The sequence below is a fragment of the Phyllostomus discolor genome, chromosome 7 (genome assembly GCF_004126475.2).
Source record: "Phyllostomus discolor isolate MPI-MPIP mPhyDis1 chromosome 7, mPhyDis1.pri.v3, whole genome shotgun sequence".
In the NCBI taxonomy this organism is placed as follows: Eukaryota; Metazoa; Chordata; class Mammalia; order Chiroptera; family Phyllostomidae; genus Phyllostomus; species Phyllostomus discolor.
Window position 1 is genome coordinate 90971407 of NC_040909.2, and position 21870 is coordinate 90993276.

The window sequence follows — 21870 nt, forward strand, 5'->3', positions numbered from 1 at the left end:
GAAATTAAATGCATAATATTTTCACAAAAAATACTATGAAATCATTTTCTTCCTGTTGGCCAACCAGAATTTCTACATTAAAATGTTTAGCATAGATTCTGAATTAACTCAAAGTGATTGTTTAAATTTCTTGTCATTAGCACATAGCATCAAGTGTTTAGTTTCTGTTTGTATTTACTTTATTTAGTACCTTAAAATTATTTAATAGCAACATACTACAAAAGCCAAGCAGCACCCTTGGAAACTTGTTGACACAATGAAGACCTCAGTGTTACCATAGCTGAAGGATTCTTTCAGTGTAAGGAATGTTAGAGAAATTTGGCAGGCATGACTTAGCTGATCAAGTCATATAGAAAACACAGCTGGTCAGCTTTTAATAACATAAATTATGGCATGCAAACTCTGGTCATTGGATTATTTTATTTCAAGTTCAATTACTTAGTCACAAAAAAATTTATAATAACTAAACAGAAAAAAGATCAATAGCAAATATCATTGCTAGAACATTCCACTTTCCATGCCTGCTTGATGAATGCCATATTCCAGTTAAAAAACATATCCTGATAATATATGAATTAATATCAAGATGTCATTAATATAACTATACTCAAATAATGGAAATCTACTCAAGTACATAAAATAATTGTTTGAGAAAGTATTTCAAATTTTTATAACATTTTAGGGACATTAGTATAAATATCATTTATCAACACAAACTGCTACAGCTGTAGAAGATATGTGAGATTCACATCAAATTAATGCATGATCCCCTAACTTGTCTAGAGAAATACGAGATGCTCATGGTATTAAGTAATTCAGAATGAATCTTCCTAAAAACTCAGTAGCTTTTCTATTACTTGAATGATTCAAAACTCATAATTTCAAACTTCTTGTTTTAGCTATATTCATCTGTGAAACTAGTGAATAAGGATGTAACATTTTATTAAGAAATGAAAGCTGATTAATAATTGCTTTTTTTTAAAAAAGTGCAATGATTCACATCTGAAGCTACCTGATATTTGAGAGAAGGAATTCCTGAAGAGTATACTGAAGTATTTACATTTGTCTATAATCTATAAACAAGTCTCTGGAATAAGTTAAAAGAAATATTTTTAGTAATATCAGGCTTTGTGAAGTATTACCATAGATTTATAATTATCATCTATGATTTCAATATTAATTGATCAGAACAGTATTTTCATTGATGTCTTTTAAGATGGTATCTTCTTCAACACTAAACAGTAAAGCAGTTTTCCAAAAATTTTTGAAGATCCTTAGGGAAGTTCTGGCAAAGACAGGAGCCAGCCAAATACCTCCTCAGTCTACAGACTGCCCTACATGGGTGACACTTGCTCATTAACCAGGCAGGCCACATGAAGGGACCTTTTACCGGGATCCTGGTGGGCTCAAGTCCTATAACATTCAAGGTGTCTCAGTAATAATTATGGTCTCTTTCCCTTAAGTCTACAACCTATCACTCTATTATCTGCTCTTAAGTCTTACCACTCTAATAGGGAGGAAATTGAATCTAAAGAGAGAAAGAGGAATACATAACTAGTTTTTTCTGAGTTCGTGTTTCTAGCTTATTTTTTTTTTGCTGTTGTGTGGCTTCCTAAGAAGATCTAAATTGGGAACAGGCTAACATGCAGGAGGTCCAGAGCCACTTGTCCCCTTGTCATAATAGAAAACTGGATTCCTGAGACCTGCCTTCTCAAAGAGAACAGCAGTGCTGGGCAGTGTCGTTACCCTCCATGGGTCTTCATTTCCATGTATGTGATGCAGCTGAAATACCTTTCTTCTAGGTTTCTTTGATTTTGAAGAGCCTAGTATATTTTAAATATCTCATGAGTGTTACCTATTATGATGGTAATGATGATTTTGACACCTAAATAAATCTTCACACCTTGGCTCCAAGGCCATACATCTAACAAATGGAAATAGCAAGAAAGCACTAATCCATAAGCAGTAATAATCAGTTATTCCCATTGAACCTGTGAGTAAAATTTCCAGAAAGAACTACCTCAAGATAGGTTGATGTGAAAGACTTGGTGGCCTATGGCTTTTCTTACAAAGAAATAATGACTCTTCCTAGAATATTTCAGTCCAGGTCTCATGTTAGTGGGGTTTGCAGCCTATTCCTGTCCTATTATTTGTGATTCTAGGAACGTCAGGATTGGTCAGTGCAGGTGGGAAACGTTTTGTTTGAGAAAGTTAAAGCAGTGGACCTCAACCTCTGGAGTCCTATTTTCTTAATGTAGTTTTTTTTTTTTCCACCAGAAGGATTTCTCCCATTGGTCATTACAAGCTCTGATGGTGACACTGAAATGAATGCCACTGTTTATGGTGTGCCAGGTTACCTGCACATTTTAGGACACAGGATGGGGCCATAACCTTTGGAGCCCGGGTTCTGGCTTGAATTTGAAACATGTATCCACCACTTTATAGTAAAACATGCATGAGTTACCTAAGATCCCTAAGTCACCATTTCCTTCTTGGTAAAACAGGGAGAGTAGCAACATTGACTTCAGAAAACAGGAATGCTCAGTGAATACAAGTTGTTGCTGCCATTTCATATCACCTTCATGACATCTTGCTGGTCATCATTCTAGTCCCAGTTCACAGAACATGAAACTGGGCTCAGAGACTTAGCTAAACTTGGTGCATTCAGTGTAAACCTGTGTTTCAGGGTTAAAGGAAGATTGCAGCCACTTCCACATTGAACTTTAGAATTCTGGTTTTCTCTTATTACAACAGCATAATTTTTAAAAGAATCCCAACTTGTATTAAGATATAATTGACATTTAACATTGTGCGAGTTTAAGGTGGACATTGTGGTCATTTAACCCTTAAAAAAGTTGTAGTAAACTAGAGTTACATAACCCAATAACATAGTTGGGGGTATACAGTACAAAGGAAAATAAACATAAGGCATGAAAAACCTACATAGTATAATGATTTAACACTTGTCTGTAAAAGTAGTTTAAAGTGAAAGGGGGGAAAAGAAAATGACACAACAAAATGGAGGGTGTTGCTGACTTAATAGGTCCATATAACTTTTGACAATTTTCAGAAATCGTATTAGTCATACACTAAAGCTAGCAATTCACCCCCTCTGAAAATGCCTTACAATGTGACCAAAGGTTCTGAGGAAGTTCCCAAAGAATAGTTCTCAAAATGCTTTCAGTAATAGTAGCATCTCAGGACTAAATTGTAACTTTTCTCCAGACTTTCCCTTTATGGGAAACCAACAGCATCCATTTTTGAAAGATTTGATGTTGACTTGAAGCTCAGCACAGATGACTCAATTACCTATGATGGGAACTGCTGAGCACCCTTCCAGTCCAGCCATCCTTTGGGATGGGAATAGCTCTGTAAGAAGTCATCAGAGCTCGCAGGTATGTTCATTCTTCTAACATGGCAGCAATTCATCTGTAGGATAAGCAGGAAGGGGACATGGGGAAGTCTCCAGCTTCTCAGGAGGAGGATGTTAAGAGACATGAATGTGTCAGCTGGATGGGATTTGCAGAGAATTTCTATGTGGTAAGAGCTCTTAGATGTGTCTTGGACAGAAGAGTGTTTACTGCAATCCACTCAGTATGCAAGGTACTAGGAAAACTGCAGTGTACAAAGTAGATAGGCCCATGTAGCTGATCTGCAAGCAGGCCCTCAGCAGGCCCAACATGCTTGTACAGCAGGTCCTCATATAACGTCATTTTGTGCACAATGTCATTTTATTATGATATTGGTGACATGCCAAAAGAATCTAACTGTTGTTTATATCAATTATCCTATGGTGAAATTGGTTTGCTTACATGTCATTTTGCTTAAAGTCACAGAACCTATTGATGATGTTAACTGATGACTTACCTCACTGGTCCATTAATTTCAAGGGTCTCTATCCAGACGTGAGGGTTACCTCATTCTTCATTATATGCACATGATAAAAGAAAATTCACAAAGTCCATCAACAGAAGATAAGTTGTTAAGAGCCTAGAATACTGCCCTTCGTTGTTATTCTCTAGGGGTAAGGAACTGGGCATGGAGGGCCTTAGGCTCTAGACAGGCCTGGGGTTGCTCAGGGCCTCGTGTCTTGTTGGGTGGAGAACTTCTGTATTAGTGTCCTAGGGCTGCTGTAACAAAACACCACAGACTGGGTGGTTTAAGCAATAGAAATGTATTGTCTCAAGGTCCAGAGGCTAGCTGTCTAAGATCAAGGTGTTAGCAGGGTTGGTTCCTTCTAAGGGCTGTGAGGGAGTATGTGTTCCATGCCTGGTGTTTGCTGGAAACACTTGGTGTTCCTTGGCATCATCTTGTATGGCATTCTTCGTAAGTTAGTGTATGTGTCTGCATCTAAATTTCCCCTTTTTTATAAGAACAATAGTTATATTGGATTAGGGTCCACCTTACTCCAGTTTGACCTTATTATGACTAATTATGTATTTATGTATGTATGAAATATATATGTATATAAATCAGGGGTGTCAAACTCATTTTTACCAGAGGCCACATTAGCCTTGTGGTTGCCTTCAAAGGGCCAAATGTAATTTTAGGACTATATAAATGTAACTACTCCTTAACTCGGGCAAGGAGCTCAGTGCTGCTGAGAGGTAGAAACAAGGTGCCAGGCCAGATAAAACAAGGTGGAGGGCTGGATTTGGCCCATGAGCCTTGTGTTTGACACCTGTGATATATTATATATATAATATGAAGATATACTATATATATATCTGCAACAACTTTTGTTTTCAATATGGTCACATTTAGAGGAACTGTGAGTTAAGCTTTAACATATGATTTTGGGGACAAAGATATAGTTCAACCCAATACATATACCTTCCCTTTTCCTGGTAATAATCTTTGATGCCTATTAACATAAACTTCATTGATGTTGTTCTCCCCATAAGAAAGGGAGGTAGTGAGATTTGAATGCCTTCAGAAAACACTGAACTTACCCCAAGTTTTCCTAGAGGTAAATCAGGATGCTAAAGTTTAATAACAGGTCCTCTGAGTCCCTCTTTCCAAATCACTCAAAGGACAGGTCACATTCTTTTGGCTGTGCTCTCTGAGATGAATGATGCCTCTCCCAAGGCAAAGCCCAACTTTCTCCTCTTGGGGGAGAACTGGCTAGAGAAGATTCTTGTCAGACCAGAGCCATTCAACTTGAGAGTTTTCACTTGTGACTGCTTTAGTTCAGCTTCTCTTCTTCAGAGCTGTTTGAGCACAGTTCCTTTTCTCCTGTTTGAGCTGTGATTTTGTAACCTCAGGTGGGCCTAGGAGAACTCTGAGGACATGGTATAAAGAACCATGGCTGGTTTCAGAGCCACTTGTATCTCCCCAGACCCTGGGCCTCCCCAGTCCCATTGTTCCAAAGAAATAAAGAGATGATATAAGAGGCTTAATGCTGATAAATTATTTGCAAAGGGCTCAAGCAAGCGATTACTGTAAGCCACGAGGACAAGACAACCTCACAAGGCCAGGTAAAGTGTGCTGAATTAACTAACAGAATGGGAGGTTCTTGGGGCATGAGGTCACTATGGGGGTTGCCAGCTGAGGTACATAGTGCATGTAAACTGTTCAGAGGCTCACCCTGGTTTGACCCTAGTATGAGACAGGGAATGACTGTTTTGCCTGCATGTGATGGCTGTAGCTCTAGACCCATCTTAGCTCTGGGTGTTCCCTGATTTTCTTATAGTTGATTTGCATACTTAAATTCTTGTAGCTCAAAAGCAATCTGAGTTTGCTTCTCCAAAGACAAATCTTTCAGTAAAAGGCTATTCAATATAGGCAATTATTTGTCTTTTTATAGCTAAATGCCTTATTGGACAGATTTTGTCAAATTTCCTTTAGTCACAGAATGCACTATTGTTATTCATCAGTTAAGGTCTTTGGCCATGCAGAGGGATGCCTACACTTCCATTGCACTCTGGTGAAATGGCCAGTTTAATATGAGCATCAATATCTCCACATTTTTTTTACATACTCACATTGAAATACCTTTCAGGAAACTACAATGAGCTTTATTTCTACAGCATAATTCAAAACTTATCCAGGTCACAGACATTTCATTTATTATCAAGAGGCTTCCTAAGAGAAAATAAAATAAAATGTAGGCATGCAGTTTTCATAACTTAACTGTTTAATAGGTGGGATGGAGAAAAAAACATGTTCCTACTGGTTTTTGAGGTAATTACTTTTAGTGTAACGGTATTTGAATGCAATAAGCAATGGTAAGCTAGACCCCACTTGATAGATCAGGGAAAACTACCCCTCTGTATGGGAGAAAAATTAATTATAAAATCATGGATCTGAGAATGTTTCATAAAAAACCTAATGGCCAAAACATGTTGAAAACTGGCTTTGCAATTCAGATTAAATAATAAATGCTTCTTCACAAATTTTTTCCAGCCTGTTAGACACCATTTTAAATAGGAAACAGAAAGAATGCCATTGAGCTGAACAGAAATCTATGTGTAACTGAAGTTTGAGAGCGACTCATTAGTCTTGAAGTGAAGGATTCCTTTGGAACTTGTGCTATTGCCACTGCTGGAAACTTGGCCTCCTCAGCCACCTGTGGCCTTGACAGGCTGCGACCTGGGAGCTGTCTCTGTATTCCAGAAGACATTTGCTACTTTGTTTGCAACCCTCCATCCTTCTCTTTCTGGCTGTTGGGGCTGTTCCTTACCTTAGAGAAGGGTCGGACTGTGAGAGCTCTGTGGTAACCCTGCTGGGAACATGCACACTGCTCCCTCCTACCTGTCTTTCTTTGCTGGGGTGCTAATTCCTCACCTTCATGCTTATCTCTCTGTAAACCTTCTTTGCCAGTCTAATTGTCCCAGGGCAGTCTCTGCATTTCTGCAGCACACATCACACTTATAAATACTTATTGGAGCTTATCTTCCCTGGGAAACTTGAATTCTGGGTCACAGGGATTGTCTTATTATTTATGGTTATGTCCCATGTCCAGCCTCATGCTGTACACATAACAGTTGCTTACTAAATGTTGATTTGTTGTCTAGGAGATGCATCCCCTATCCTCCCATTGCCATAGAAAGGTTTCCAGGACTCAGAGCCTCTGAACAGTCCATGCCTTCATGGGACCACAGGTGTTAGGCCAGTGACATCAAATAGTTCATCCCATCCTTTTTAGATGAGGTAGTGTTATTTGTTAGCGGGGTCTACCAAACAGAGTACACTACAAACTGGGTGGTTTAGACAATAGAAATGTATTGTCTCATAATTCTAGAGACTAGAAGTCAATGACCAAGGTGTCAGTAGGGCTGATTCATTTTGAGGGCTGTGAGGGAAGGATCCTGCCTCTCTCCTAGCTCCTAGCTTCTGGTGTTTGATGGAAATCTTTAGTTCCTTGGATTAAAGAAGCATCACCCCATCTCTGCCTTTATCTTCCCACGATGTTCTCCCTGAGGGCATGTCACTGTCCAAATTTTCCCTTTTTATAAGGACACTGGTCATTGGGTTAGGGCTGACTGAATGGACCTCATTTTTAACTTGCTCATTTGCCAAGATCTTGCTTCTAAGTAAGGTCATATTTACAAGTACTTGAGATTAGCATATCAACGTATTTTGGAAAGGTGGACATAATTTAGCCCATCACAATGAAGTTGATAACACATTGTCCTCTTTACATAAAGATGATAAGTACCCAACATTTTTAGGACATAAGGGGTGTGTTATTTTCCCAGGTCTAGTCTTCTTTGTTGTCTTTTGTGAGCAAGAAATATAAGACAGAAGGAAACCTGGGTTACAAATTAAAAGGTTGGTTTGCTTAAGTAATGAAACTTGTTTGCTAAGTTTGGAAAATTGTCTCCACATGGTGTTTTCCATTGACTGACATTAGACCCTTTGGTTGCATATCCACCAAGAAGCATAGTCACAGGAGATCATTAATTTTCATGAATCAATTAACCATAATTTAGAGAAAGCGACTTTTTCAACAACTTAATTAAAGTCATCCAATATTTGAAATTGGAAGTAATGAAAATTTTGCCACATATTAGCTGTGTGGCTCTAGGCAAGTCATTTTATTGTCTGGACATCAATGTACTATCTGCAAAGTTCTGGCACTGGATTAGGTAACCTCCAAGAACCCTTTTGGCTGTAACCATTTTGGGATTATGTGGTTCTTTTAGTGCGGAAACAGAAAAATCCTCTAAGGAATTGGGCTATGCAAGTACAAAATTGAATCAATTGTTGAAGCACTTTTCCTATTCATCCACATCAGTAGACATGAGGTGGTTTTAGCCGCAGCACAGAAGAAAGATGCTTGATCCGTGCCTTCATTACCTTTCTTTCATGTGCTCAGTGCTACTCCTTGCAAGCAAAGGTCCAGCATGCAGCACTCTCTGCTAACAAGGTATTATTCCCCTGGCTCACCCCAGTAGTCATACTCTGGCGAGTTTGTGGTATCAGAATTCAAATGGGTTGAATGTGTCATTTTCATCCTGAAAATAACTAATTTTCTAAAGAGTTATTTCTGTGAGTGTCTGATTACATAGTTAAGAACCAAACCTGAGTTTTAGTTACTTGAACAGTTGAGCCACTGGGGTGTAAATACTCATTCTTTGTAATTTTGACACCAAAACTCCTACTAATAATAGCATCTTTACTATAAATAGAGATTTTTAGATGCCCTCTTCTTCTATCATGCTGCCTCTTATGATACTCAATGTATCTTAATTTTTTTTTATTTTGTCATAAAACTGTGACCCTTGATTGTGGGGAGGACACAACATAAACCAGATGTCTTAACCATGCTTGGATAATTAGTCGTCACCTTCTTTTTTTCCCAAAGAAAAACAAGGCAGAGTGGTTTGACTGAGGCATAAACTCTACTTTCCATTCAGTCTTTCCAAAGCAAACAGAAAAAATATATAAATGTCCACTAATTGTGCTGTGTCACTTGTGTGGTATTTGATTTTAAGGATGCAACCATTGTTATTATGAAAAGAGAGGTAAAATTGTCAGTGTCCTGTCTCATTTAATATAGAGACCAAAATAGCCTTAGGAGAAAGGAATTAATTAATAAACTGTAGTTTAATGTTTGAGAGGAATATAGATTTGATATGAAGCTAGGGATACAGCTCTCAATATTATAGCCTTTCCCTCAAACTTAAGAATTCTTAGATTTACATTTAAACAGTATGTTTCAGAAATTTGCTTTTGTAAAAAAACTCATTAAACAACATTATAGTGAGTAGATTTACAGCAAGATCACAATAAAGTCAGTCATTAGACTAATTTAACCCAAGATTTTATATTCTGTGTTATATTAGTCACTAGGTTGGGTATTGAGCATACATGACATCATTTAAAGCAAAATAACCTTATGACATTGGAACAATGTCAATTTTTAGATAAAAATAGGGTAACAGAGGGGGTTAAATAGCCTGCACAAATTTATCCAATTAGGAAATCATATTTGGGATTCCAGAATGGAGAAGGACCTTTTGACTCGGGTGGTGAGCTCTTTCCAAAAGTCTGGTGTTCCATTAATAGGGGCCTCATTTGTGCAAATGCTGCTGTCACACAGATTTCAAGGTGAGAGATTCTGGTGAATACAAAGACCTTTTTCTTACACTGATTTCTGCGGCATCATTAATCTAAGCCAGGCATGTACTGGTGGAGTTAGGAGAAGGATTGGAAATAAGCACTAAGGGGTATGCCGAGATAAAGGAGACACAGTTCCTCAGAGTGCTTTTTGAGGATCCTGCAAGTGCACATCATCATTATGATCAAAGGGAGAATAAAAGTTCCATGAATGAACTATAAATAACACTATTGGAATTCAAGGAGGGAGAGATCCTAGTATGCAGAAGCTGTTCTGAACTCAGATCTACATGACTATTGAAGTTAGTGGGCTGTATCACTGGGTGAGAGGGTAAAGAAAGACCTATTAGAGAAAGGAGCACATGAGATGGGCCTAAAAGATGGTTATGTTTTGGGTAAGAAGAAATTTGTGTGGGAGATGGCATTCCAAGAGGGAATGATAAGAGAGCGATGTAAAAGTAGGATACTCTTTCTGTAGAATAGCTTTGCTTGGAACAAATATTGGGAAATGCAGCCCTAAGTTTGTACAGTTGGGTCCTGGGAGCCAGTCTCAAGGCTCTTCAAGAAGCCTAGGAATTGGCTTGAGTTTGTCTATGAAGATTTATTTTAAATGTTGAGTGTACGTCCATAGTTCAGTTTTCAATTACTCAACAACAAACCACACCAAAGCTAATTAAAAAACTGACTTAAAACAACAACAATTTATTATTTCTCATGATTTTGCAATCTGAGCTGGCTTAGCTAGGAATTAGAAATTTGCCCTAGGACTCCAGCTGAGTGTTTGGCGTCCTATTGCCTATTTTCAGGCCTCCTTCCTGTTAGTAACTACCCTCTTGCCTTGAGTTTGAAATAATAGTTAATCCCATTGAGGGGTTCCCCATCAAAGGCTACCTTTGGAGACATTTCCACAATTCATTGTGAAACTCCTCTTGCTGTCCAGTGTAGAAAGTATACTAAAGAGTAGACATTTTGAGGACCAGTCTGATTCAATGTAAGTAACAACTTTCTTGTATCTGGAGCTATCTAACTACAGGTTTTGTCCTAAACCAAGGGGTTCTCCACTTTTAAATGAATTGGAGTAGTGGATGCATAACTGTGACTCAGGGATTCTGCAAAAGCAAATCCTTCATTCTAAGACTATTACACTAGATGGTCTTATGATGACTTTGAATTTAAGGTCCTGAATTTGTTTCTTAATATAATGAAGTTATTGAAATGGAAAAAGACCAATGAGGTGTCTGAAAAGCAGTGCACCTGATAACTGGATGCATAGAAAATGGCCATTTCCATAGCACCATGACTAACTGGTGAGGGAGGAGTTCTTCCTCACTTGAAGGTGTTGGCACTTTTTCAATCACTCTTTGCTGCTTTAGAAAGTTTACAGCCTATGTGCAATTTACATGTCCTAAGGAGGAAAAGAATGAATGAATATGTCACTCTTATCACTGATTGATGATGCTGGTAATCAGCCTTACAACAGCAGCTCACTGAACAACTTCATTAACAGCTATGAGGGTATGCTTCTACTTCTCTTGCATTACTTAATGATAACCTAATTTTCACTGGGTTTCCTCTCATGCTTTAAAATATTCTTCAAAGGTATGTTAGATATCAGGAAAGTCACTGCAAGCTTTTTTTAAAAAATGATGTTGCATGGGTCACAATAAAGAGATTCTAGAATATCTACAGGTTTCCATTTTAATTTGGGATCAGAGTGCTATTGATCATCTTTGTTACAGATATATAACAGTTATTTCTATTCAAAACTTCACTTCTAGACATCTAGATGTGAAAACACTGAGAAGTGATTTATTTCAGGCCAAAAGCTAATCTTTTTCCACTTGGGTCCAGAAATTCATAGGCTTTGTTTCCTAGATAAGAATCCCTATAGCACTGGCCAACAGGGATATAGTAAGGCAATCCTAGGTGTGAACGGTGTTAATTATAGCCTCAATTTGATAGACATTGATTGACCAGAATATGTTTCAGATTTCTCTGTAATGCTGTTATTTCTAGTTTCTCCATCTACTATTTTACATTTTTTATATATGAAATGATAAACTTTTTAAATAAGAGAAAGGTATCTAAGACAAAAGATTGTCTCCTTACCTTTGGTAAGAAATGTCATCCTAGCTGCTGTGGCTCAGTTGGTCAGAGTCCTGTCCCATATACCACAGGACCACAGGTTCTATTCCTGGTTGGGGCACATACCTGGGTTTCAGGTTCAATCCCCAGTTGGAAAGCCTAAGAAAGGCAACCAACTGATATTTCTCTCTCACATTGATGTCTCTTCTCTCTATCTCTTTCTTTTCCTCCTTCTCTTCCTAAAAAATGACCTCAGTTAATTAAAAAAAGAGGAATGCCAATCATTTATATGTGGCTTCCACAGAAGGAGGAAAATGATAAATGCTAGAAAGAGTGTATCACAATCAGAGTTTATAGTTTATGTGGTTTCCTTATATAAATAAATAAATTTTGCTGGTGCAATTTTGAGAATTGTTTAAATTCACATTCCTTTCTTACATAGTATGTTACAGATCAGCCGCATGTTTTGAATGCTTATGATTAATAATATGGCTAACATGATTTCTTACTCATGTTACACTACTTTATTTTACTTAATCCTCAAATAATATCATCAGATAAATGCTATGGTGACCTCCCCATTGTGTAGATGAAGAAATAGAAACTCACGGTGTATAATTCCCCAGATCACACAGCTGGGAAGTGTTCAGGTGGCACTCAAATGCAGGTGTATCCACTGCCATATCATACCTTTAATCAGTATGCTCCACTGGCTTCTCCCAAGATGACTCAATAACCTCAGACTGGATAAATTCCTGAGGAGAAGCTTGGTAGAAATTTTCAGAAAAGAGAAGATAGAAATGTTAGAAATATTTTCTAATTATAGAGTAAGAAGTGGTTCAGAGGAACTGATTAATTTTTGAAGAATATTAGTTGACAAAAATTAGTTGAAACTTTACAAAACCAATTCTGTATTTCATTTCTTCTACCTCTCTGACTTTTGCTCTGAGAGTTAAATATTTTAGTATTTGTAACAGAGGTCCTAGGATGATGTGGTACCTTCCAAATAAAAATATATTATGGTTTCACAAAATGAGCTGCTGTGTTCTTTTGTATAGTTAATCAAAAGAAGGACCCCAGCATTTGTTAAGCACAAAACACTGTGCAAAACAAGTTACTTGATTTATTTTCACAAGCACTGTGTCAGCTGGGAATTAGTGTAGCCCTTTTTGTAGCGAGGGAACAGTTTCATACTGATCCCTCATGCCAATATTTATCTCAAAACTACATACACAATAAAGCTAAGGTGCCTTAACAGAAGAAATTGAACACGCTATAAGCCAAAGGTCTGGGATCCCACTCAAGTCTGCTCTCATGCTTTCTTAGGAGAATATATTCATCATCCTATGAAAAGTAAAGGAAATAAAAATCATTTCCCAAAATAATCAGATTCTTTTTTTTTAAAGATTTTATTTTTATTTATTTTAGATAGGAAGGGAGGGAGATAGGGAGAGAGAGAGAGAGAGAGAGAGAGAGAGAGAGAGAGAGAGAAATCAATGTGCGGTTGCTGGGAGTTATGGCCTGCAACCCAGGAATGTACCCTGACTGGGAATCGAACCTGGGACACTTTGGTTCCCAGCCCGCACTCCATCCACTGAGCTATGCCAGCCAGGGCTAAATAATCAGATTCTTAATTGCCCTTACAATTCTCTGTTCCAATGCTCTATTCATAAGGTTGGATATATAGTCAATATGAGTTCAATTCAAGTTTGAAAAAGCTGCATCAGTGTATTGTTTCCAGAACTGCCAATCTAATCAGCAGAGATCTATCTAGGAAGCTGAAATCAGGGGTCTGAAGTGTCCAGACTTCCACTTTGTGTTAGCTCAGTAGATACACAGCTGCAAATCATTTGCTACAGATAGGCTCCTTGATGATTCTCAACATTTCCTCCCAAAAAAGAAAGAGAAAAATTAAACAAACTGATGATGTTTTACCCATGGAGATTCAAGAAGCTGAAATGTAGGATCAATTCTGAAGGCTGAAAAGCAGGGAGGTATTAATGACTCACCTTCCTGAGCCGATCTGCTCCTCGCTTGTCAGTCTAGTTAAGGATGGTGACACTTCATGGCCCCCTTTTAGTGGGACATTTGGGATGGCTGAGTCAGCGGCAGGAATAAGTCCTGATATTCCTCGTAGGGTTGGGGTCAAAAAGAAGTTCCTGGTCAGGTTTCTTAAAACACCTGTAAATCCAGACGCTGAATCAAAGCCTTGGATGGATCCAAGATACCTGAAACCACAATGAAATGGTCAACAATCTAAATGTGGTTGCCAAATATCAGGAGCTGCTGCTCTTCTGTCCTGTTTACTCCCCCATACCCTTGTATTCCCCAGCCTCAGGGTCTGGGTTCTTCATTCCTGCAAATTAACTCCATTCACTAGTCTCTACCTCAAAAAAATTATATACACAGACCAGCAATCCCCATCTGCTTCTCTCTGAGCTTGTCTGCAGAACATTTAGAGGCAGTTTATCCTCTGGGAAGTGTGCTGTTGTGCCCCATCCACCTCTTCACATTCTGCCTTGGTCAGGGAACACCATCTGCTTGGACATGGATAGTCTGGAGCCAGGTGCTCACACTCTCTGACAAAGGTGCTGCAGATATGGTGCAGTGTGGCAGGAAAAGCAAAGGTTTCAGCCAGGCAGACTTTACTGCAATATTGGCCCCAACACAGCAAGTCTCAGTTTCTTCATAAGCAGAATGAGGTGAATAACTGCTGTGCAGGGTTGTTGTAAGGTCAGAGTCAATGTATACAAAGCCTCAGGTATAATGCTTGGCAGGTGTTAACAGTTTCATAACTGGCAGTGTTTATTATGTCTTTCAGTGAACTACTTGGACTTTGGAAAGAAATATGCAACTAGACATTATTAAGCCTCTACATATTTTGTAATTTTGAAAACAAACCAGGACTCAAGTTCTCCTGTACCAGCCCAGTGAACTTGGGAAATGCCTCTCTTGGATTTAATGAGATATCACTTTTCTTAGGTATTTTAGACAGATCTTAAAGGAAAGAGAAAACTCTCCCTCCAGTATTGTATCTTGATTGTTGTAGTTAGAGAAGGCCAAGGGAACATTTGGAATCTATTGGAAGGTTGAAATTTTAGGCTGAAGAGCTAGAAGGGTGGCAATTTATGAAGGTTCATTGGACAGCAGAATGGTTTTACAAATGAAGTCCTTGAAGTCAAGACTCTTGGGACATCTAAAATTAGACTGGACAAACCCTTGAGAATAAGCTGTGTTGGCAGGGAAATGAACAGGGTAACCTAATGACTTTTTCCATTTCTAATTTCTCTGAGTATAAATGGAAAGGTCTCTCTCTCTCTCTCTCTCTCTCTCTCTCTCTCTCCCTCTCCCTCTCTCTCCCCCTCTCTCTCCCTCTCTCTCTCTCTCCCTCTCCCTCTCTCTCTCTCCCTCTCTCTCTCCCTCTCCCTCCCCCTATATTTTCTAATGTATATTTTAGCCTTGTGGGAATTTTTTAGATCTATTTATAGATTCTACTTACAAAGCTTAAAATTGCAACAAAATGCCATTTCATACACTGATTAATCCATTTTAAAACCTGTCTTGCAAATTTCTTCTACAAAGCAAAGCTGTCCAATCATGTCAACTTATGCCTGTTGCTATTTTTGAATTGAATTTAAAGTAGAGCTAAGCCATCTTTGGTAACGGACTCAATATTCATTCGAAGATCAACTTGGGACTTTATGCTCTGAATAGAGCTGCAAGCTTTGGAACATTTTTCAATTAAAGTTATTCCCTGAGATAGAAAGCCAGTCCAAATGCAGAAGAATATTTTGTGTCATAAAGATTAAAGAAGCAATCTTACAGAAAAAAATGTTTCCATGGTGGGTAATGCTTTCAGGATGGAACATTATGTAAGAGTGCAATTGGTCTTGAACATGTGGAAGGGAGTTGGGGTGAAAGAGCAAAAGTGGGATTGGAGAAGTTGTAGGAGACACCAGTAGGGGATTAAGAGGGACCCACAGAAAGTTAATCATAGCACTGAGGTTCAAAGTTAAGCTCAGAATCTGGACTGGTGCAGGGAACGCTTTGAAGATTAGAACAAGCAGCTGGGCTGTAATTTAGGAAAATAACTGCAGTGTTTGGATCTCAGCACAGCAGGAAGCAGGACCTGAAAGAAGAAACTAGATCACAGGTGTTGGTAACAGAAAAGGCTTTGGACACTAAATTGACATTTCAGTTTAGCCTGAAGTTTTATAATTGTCAGATTAGGTCAGAAGCTAGTATCAGTAGCCTGAAGATGCTGGTGTAGCTAAGTGAGAATATTCAGGGGAAATGTTATTAAGTAAGATTTACAAGAGGAAAGACAGTTCTTTACTTGACTACATATCCAGACATAGGACTGCCTTGATTTCAGAATCCCTTGATTTTCAGCCTTTATTCAGATACTGGATCTGATACTGGATATCAGGAAAGTACAACAAATGGAAATTAAACAAACACTTCTAGAATGTTTACCATTTCAAAAGTACTTGGCTGGGCACTTTGCATATACTATCACTGAACTGTTATAGGAGCCCATGAGATAGTTATTTTTATCTCTCTTTTACAGATGTGGAGACTCGGATAGATATGTAACTCACCCTGGCACACTCAGTTATCTAGTGATGATGGCCTTTACACTTCTGGGTCTGCATGACTCTAAAGTCCCCACTCTCTTCACTTTACCATACTGCTTCCTGTAGATGCCCAGTCCTCCAGGGGATGGGCCTGGCACACAGCAGCTTCCAGTAAATGGCATTAGATACTGTTGACTTCCTCCCTTCCTGCATCTCTCTGTCTCTCTTTTCCTTCTGCTAATTTCTTAAAATCCATTCTTCCATTTCTTCCCATTTTCCCCAATTAAAAAAATAAACTACTTTTTAAGAGCAGTTTTACGTTCACAGTAAAACTGAGCACAGATTTCCTATCAGTGCTATAGTAAGTATAAACAGGGCTCAAGGCTCTCCTCCTGCTGTTCTAATATGCATTCACCCTTACAACAAATGAGTGACCTCTCTGAAATGTAAATCATATTACCTCACCAGAATAAAATCCCACCTCCTAACCATGGTTTAGAGAGCCTTGAACACTCTGGTCTCTTCCTATTTCTCTGACGTTATCTTTTGTCACTCTTTGCTTTGTAATTCTCATCCAAGGATATGTTCATTGATTTTAGAGGGGAAGGGAAATAGTGAAATATTAATCAGTTGCTTCCTGCACATGCCAGGACTGGGTATCGAACTTACAACCCTTTGGTGCATGGGATGATGCTCCAGCCAACTGAACCACAAGGCCAGAGCAGCTTTGTTCATAATTTAAGCCACACTGGCCACAGGGCTTCCTGTCTCAGGGCCTTTGCAAATGCTGTTTCTTTTTTTGGAATATATTTCTTCTATGTGGTTAAACAGTTTTTTATCCTACATATTTAAGTTTCACCTTAAATATCCCCTTCCCAGGGATATTTCCCAGGGAGAACTTCCCTGAGAAATTGAGTGGACCTCATCACTCCTTCCTACTAAATTATCCTGCTTTATTTTTAAATTGCTGTTTTTAAGTCTGAAATGATCTTATTTACTGATTTTCTTTATGTTGTCTGTAAGTCTATCAATTAGTTTTTGTAGCATAAAAAATCACCCAAACTTAAACAACCATTTATTGAGTTTACATTTCTTTGGATGAGCTAAGAGGATTGAGCTCAGATGGATGATCTTCTGGGTTAGACTAGTTTTTACTTATGAGTCTGTGGTCAGGCAAATGACTCTGTTTCTGAGGACTGGCTAATTATTAGCTCTGGTGACTGAAGTACCTGGAGTAAGTGTCTCTTGTCATCCAGCAGGCCAGCCCAGGCTTATTCACATGGTGGATCACAGAGGATCCTTAGGGGAGCAGAGTATATACCTATCCTTTTAGGTTTAGTTTTGTTGCTGGCATAATGTTCCTTCTGACTCATTCTATTGATCAAAGCATTCAAAATTCAGGGCTTGGGGGACAAACAGACATCATTTCTTGATGGAAGTCGCTATAGATTACATTGAAAAGGGGTTCGTAGGGAAACTGTAATCATTTTGCAAACCACCCACAATAACTGTATATTTGCAATTCATTTTAGCATCTGAATCCCTTTTTCAATTTGAGAGATTACTCATGTTATGAATATTTGTAGGGCAAAGACTATTTCTTTCTACAGAAGCTGAATGAGCTTCATACTTTCTTTCCTTTTTTTTTGTTATTAAGGGAACAGGCACTTGTGCAGGCAGGAAGTGAGCAAGATGAAATGCCAGGCTCCCCATGAAATTAATTTATAAATTAATTTATAAATTAATTTCATAGCAAAGGTGACTATGCTAAGTTGGTCTTATCTGAAGTGCAATCCATGTTCCTGGTCGAAAAGTGGCAAGGATGCAAACTTCTGCACCATGGGCTCTGTGGCATTAAGGTGATTCTTCATACCTGTGAAAGGTTTTGTATATTTTGAATCTTAAATTTAAGTCTTATTCTTTAGACCTTTCAAAGATTCTGTGAGCCACTCATATTCTTTTAATAGACTCCTTTTCTATGTAACTCCCAGGGTCAGATATGATTGCTTGCCACAGAGAGTTCTGTTCCAGCAGTTAGTATCAAGAATGGGGTTAATTTTTCTCTAGAAGAGTTAGATGGTTTCTCTCCTTCTATCTTTCTATTGGGCCACCCTTAGTGCATTAACATTTTATTTTCACACTTGTTGCCTCTTAGTAGCTCCATGTATTACTTCTGTATTCTAGGCAGAGGGGAAATGGGGTGGCACACCAAGTGTGTCTCTTACTTTTATCAAAAAACTAAACTTTCTAAAAGTGTTTCTTCAGATTTTTCATATATCATCTTGGCCAAACAGGATCACCTAGACTATGGACATGAGAATTGGGAGGCAAGCATCAGGCTTTCTAACCTCTCTGAGGGAGGCATAAAGAGAGAAGCTGGAGAGCATGTCAAACATGGTGATGAGCAGTACCTGTTACATTACTATTTTTCCTGTTAGAGGGATGGTTCCTGGAAAGCAGAGTCTGTGCTTCACTTGTTCCTGTCTCTCTGGTGGCTAGAACAGTGCTTGGCAAATATCTTTTGCTTTCATTACAGAAACACAATTTCATTCCAGGCCATTATTAAAGATTTGTTTCCATGTTACATTTCTTTACTTAGTCTTTTCTATCCCCTGTGTACATTATACACTGTTAGTAGAGTATCACCTTAAATACCATTTTTGTATTATGTTTTTTTCCCTCCAAAATCTACATTAGTTCTGTTGTGGTAGATCTCAGTTTCTTAGTCTGGGATTCAACTCCTTGCATTAGCTGTCTGTTACCTCCCTCACATCAACAACTTGACTGGTAATCACTCACAAATCCAGCTAATCTTGTGGCCATCTGTGTATGCTGCCACAACCAGTGTATGATGAGTGACAGGCTGCAGAGCTCACAGGGACAAAGGCAGAGCCTACAATGTGAAGGGCATAAGTAAAACCAGATATAGGGAAAACCTTCAGCATAGGACAGGCTGCTGTGCTACATTGTTGAAAGGGGTGGGGCAGTTATTGACTATGAATTTGTGTTTAGTCTGCAGTCTCATTAGTGCACCTCACATCAGACAGGGGTTCTCACTAGGTTAAAGCAGGAATGGGCTAGCTCAGTACAATCAGTGGAGTGCACATAGTAGGTTTGTGCTCATAGCCCCCAGAGAAGTGAAGCATGAACAGGGATGAAGGACAGCAGATTGAGTAATGACTGGATTGCTAGGCTGAGGGTACAGCAGAAGGCGAAAGTTTGGAGGCATGCAGGTATACAAGGGCTCATTGTCTAGCTGAACAGGAATTAAGCCATTCTTAGACCCACCAGAGAGGATGGGATCATGAACAGTTAGCCTTGGCTCTCATTGGTCTAAGGCTGGAGAGGCCAAGTCCATACATTGTAGGACTTCAGTGTTGGCAGTGGACCATGTTGAATCCAGCAGGGACTGGCAGCATCATCCATTTACCTTGCTTTCTTTATCATTCCCAGTTAAAAAAAATTGGTCCAGCCACAGTGGAAAACAGTATGGAGTTTCTTCAAAAATTAAAAATTGATTTGCCTTTTGATCCAGTGATCCCACTTCTGGGAATATATCCTAAGATTCCTGAAAAATAAATTTTAAAAATATATGCACTCATACATTCATATAGCAGTGTTATTTACAATAGCCAATAACAGCTGTTGCTCAAGTGCCCATCACTTGTAGATGAGTGGACTAAAAAGCTGTGGTATATTTACACAATGGAATACTACACCACTGTAAAAATGAAGGGACTCTTACCTTTCGTGACAGCATGGATGGACCTGCAGATTATTATGCTAGATGGAATAAGCCAGTTGGAGAAAGACAAATACCATATTATCTCACTTATATGTGGAATGTAATGAATAACATAAAACTGATGAACAAAATAGAAACAGAGGCATAAGTACATCAAAAAGAACAACAGGTGTCAGAGAGGAGGTGGGTGGGAGGCTGGATGGAAGGAAACCAAAGAATATATATGCATAACCCATAGGTACAGACAATAGTGTGGTGATGGCCAGAGGGAAGAGGGGGCTGAGGGTAAGGGGAAGTGAGCAAAGAGAGGGGAAATGGGGACATCTGTGATGTGAAAATAATAAAAATGAAAGTAAAAATAAAAACAAAAAAGATTTTCTTTGCCAATGTGCTTAGAGGAAAATTTTAAAAAGCCATGGGAAATTATTATGATACATCTCCATTTTATAGATGAAAAATAATTTGAATAATTTATATAATAAAATAGCATAGACAGACAAAATTGTCACACTTTTTTTCAGGCAAAATTAGACAAATTTCAAATTGATTAAAACCTCAGTCTATGATTATGTATTCATTCTCTTTTATCAGGGACACAAGGATTAAACAAATTGAGAAACAGAATTCTAAGACACATAAAAGGCCACTAGAAACCCTGTAATTACTATGGAAGTTGTTCATTGAAGACACATTATACTAAGAAAGACTAAAATTTAGAAAATTTTCACTTTTAGGATGAATTAAATGAATATATTTGAGATTTTAAAACATATTATTTAGAGGACTTCCAGCCAAGATGGAGGTGTGGGCTAGAAAAACTGTGCCTCTTTACACAACAAAAAGATGGACAACAATAACTTTAAAAATGAAACACAATCAGAACTGCAACAAAAATCCAACTGTATAGAAGTCCAACAACCAAGCCATTAAAGAAGAAACATTCATCCAGACTGGTAGGAGGGTGGAGATGTGCAGCCCCCCGGCAGAGAGGGCTCGTGGCAGGTGGCAGCTGGAGGATCAGGGCAGGTGGCAGTAGCTGGCTGACTGGGTGGTTCCACATTTGCATGTGGATAAACTTGGAGGAACAACTGGGGAGAAAGACAGACTGTATAACCCAGGTTCTAGCCCAGGTGTGAAAAGCCTCAAAACTTCTGACTAAAAAAATCTGAGGTGGAGGGGGTTTGGTGGTGGCAGAGACCCCCAGCCTCACAGGAGAAGTCACTGGAGAGATCCACAGGATCCTGGAACATACGCAAACCCACCCACCTGGGTAAGAGCACCAGAAGTACCCAATTTGCTTGTGGGTAGTGGAGGAAGTGACTGAACGCAAGCCGAGAGCCCAGCAATTGGCATTGTTCCCTCTTGGACCTCTCCCCAACATGCAGTGCCACAATGCAGCAATGTGGTTTGCCCTGCCCTGGTGAATAGCTAAGGCTCTGCCGCTTACTATGTAACAGATGCACTGAGAGAAAAAACAATGACCCAAATGAAAGAATAGATCTGATGCAGACACAGGCCCACAGTGTCCGAGTCATTATTTATGAAAATGAGACATTCACACAGATTACTGAATCTGGTGGAGGAAAAGGGACAGCATGGCTTTTCTGTCAAGGGGAGCAAAAGCCATGACCTCCACCATGACAGGCCTCTATTTCTATCTGTGGGCACATTGCATGATGGTCCTCATTTACTGTGCACTAGGTAACTTTAGGTGGTTACCTTTTACAGAAAACAAAGGAGCCAATGCTGCTAATCACATCACAGAAGAGAGATGTTTGCAAATGAAAAGGCAAAAGTGGATGAATGGATTTTACTCATCCTTGGAAGATTTAGCATGGATTTTAGGAAGTTACTTTACAGATAAATGTTTGCTACAATCAGGGTGAGGGAATTTTAACA

General features: G+C 38.8%; 1 long non-coding RNA gene across 2 annotated transcripts; it reads right to left on the minus strand.

Annotated features, from left to right (window-relative positions):
• Positions 1 to 3367: 3367 nt before the first annotated feature.
• On the minus strand, positions 3368 to 19680 carry LOC118501705. Of its 2 annotated transcripts, none has more exons than XR_004904343.1 (3): positions 13659 to 14957; positions 12340 to 12415; positions 3368 to 3429 (listed from the first exon to the last, which is right to left on the minus strand). It is a non-coding gene; the product is annotated as an uncharacterized LOC118501705 (long non-coding RNA). The 2 variants fall into 2 exon arrangements; XR_004904344.1 differs by lacking the exon at positions 3368 to 3429 and adding an exon at positions 19515 to 19680 and having other exon boundaries at positions 11910 to 12415; positions 13659 to 13877.
• Between the last annotated feature and the right edge of the window lie 2190 nt (positions 19681 to 21870).